Source organism: Halyomorpha halys, unplaced genomic scaffold, assembly GCF_000696795.3.
Source record: "Halyomorpha halys isolate HHAL.00 unplaced genomic scaffold, Hhal_1.1 Scaffold1225.1, whole genome shotgun sequence".
NCBI lineage: Eukaryota > Metazoa > Arthropoda > Insecta > Hemiptera > Pentatomidae > Halyomorpha > Halyomorpha halys.
Window position 1 is genome coordinate 406,112 of NW_027115738.1, and position 2,199 is coordinate 408,310.

Genomic DNA, 2,199 nt, shown 5'->3' on the forward strand with positions numbered 1-2,199 from the left:
GGAGTTCGACGAAGATCCCGTGTGAGAGACAGGGGTGAGCTCGTGCTACTCATTTGTTTACTTTGAATTCGCGAAGGTTCCAATGTCAATGCTTTTTTTAAAATGTCATCAAACTTTCTAATATTAGCTTGTAATAGTAATTCGCGGATCCAATCGTCACGGATTCCTCGCAGAAACTGGGCCCGTAAGAAAACTTTAGATTTCGAGACTTTTTTCTTGCAGGAAGATTCAGCGTATTCGACATGAAATTCACAATCTGATAAATGACGTCGTAGCGGAGCAACATTTTAGAAATAGACTGAGAGTCCTGTTGGTAGCAAGGTAGAAAATAATGTTGAGAAACAACAACATTCACAGCAGGCAGCAGCATCCTCGAAAATTCCTGTGAAAGTGATTTGTAATCTAGTGGCATTGTCCATATTGGTGCGGCATCCTTATCTATTGTCCTCAAAATCGTCCAACAGATTGCACTCAAGCATATTAAGGTTATTACCTGTGTGAAACTGTGATCCTTAATGGGTTGTAGTGGCACAGATTATTTTTTTTTTTAATAATTTATTTATTGTTATTTACAACTTTATACACATCAAGTAAATTTGCTCTAAGTGATATTATGACATGATACAAACATGTGGAGAGTCTATCCATTGATAGAACTCCAAAAACATTTCTAAAGGAGAAGATCTCGAGACTATCTTCTTTTCAGACGCCTAGGAGGATTGACAGGTAGTGAAGGAGATGCCAGGCTAGAAACGAGATGGTTTGGGCGGTTGGGAAGTTTATCATGGAAGGATTGGTATCTGGTTCTGGCCAAATCGGCAACATATGGGACATTGAGGTCCTGATGGATGATTTGATTTGTGACAAAGTAAGGAGCCTTAAGGATTTTACGAAGGCTTTTGGACTGTAAGGATTGGATTCGAGAGGAATTCGATGGTTTAGTGGAGCCCCATAGCTCAACTCCGTAGGTCCAGATAGGCCTTATAACAGTCATGTAGATCAGTCTTTTGTAATGGATTGGAAGTTTGGACCTTTTGTCTAATAAATGTTGTATTAGTGGAAATCGACGAGCAGTTTCCTGTCTTTTCCGTCTTGTATGAGGATTCCATGTCAGTCGTTTTCTATATTTAGTCCTAAGTAACGAATCTGTTCAACAGGATTAAGTGGGGTATTATTAAAAGATACTGTGGGGCAAGACGAAGGGTAAATGTAATTTGGTGGGATTTATTGGAATTTATTTTAATTCTCCAGATTTGGCACCATTCTTCAAGGGTGGTGATGTGGGATTGGAGGGTTTGGGATACAATGTAAAAATCATTGTTCAATGACAATAGACATGCGTGGTGAGGATAGTGTTAGGATGTCAGCTTTAAAAACTGTATAAAGGATAGGACCTAGGATACTACCCTGAGGTACACCAGCAGACTGAGGAATCAGGGATAAATAAGCGCTGTTGTGATTTACTTGAAATAACTGTCTGAGCGATATGAAAGGATAATGAGATAATATGTAGGAGGTAGGAATTTACGGATCTTGTATAGCAGTCCTGAGTACCAGACTCGATCAAAAGCCTGTTCTACGTCAAGAAAGACTCCTGAGCAGTACATTCTGCGCTCCAATGAAGACGAGACAACATCAACCACACGATGGCATTGCTGGATAGTGGAGTGGGATGTTCGGAACCCAAACTGGTGATCTGGGATTATGTGGTTGGAATCAAGGACAGGTTACAGGCGTCTTAAGATGAGTTTCTCAAGGATTTTGCCCATGATAGGTAACAAAGCGATAGGACGGCAGGAGGATGGGTATTCAGGCGGCTTTTGAGGTTTGAGAATCATTTTGATTATGGATAATTTCCATGGGTCAGGAAAGTAAGTGGATCTAAGTACAGCATTGTAGATGTAGGTGAGGAAAAGAACGGATTTTCGAGGAAGGTTTTTTAGAATATGGGATGTAATTAGATTAATTAAAAGGTTTTTTAATTATAGGAAGGTAATAGGATGTAATAACAAACCGGAAGCTTTGCGGGTAGATAAATTCTGAATGATGTTGGATATTTCTGAAGGATGAAGGGAAGGAAGGGTCATTTGGAGTGGAATGTTTAATTCTTCTTCAATGTATTCGATATGGGTTGGATTAAGAAAGTCATGGTGTGGGTTAAATGTTTTTGAGAGGTGCTGACCGAATACCTGAGTTTTT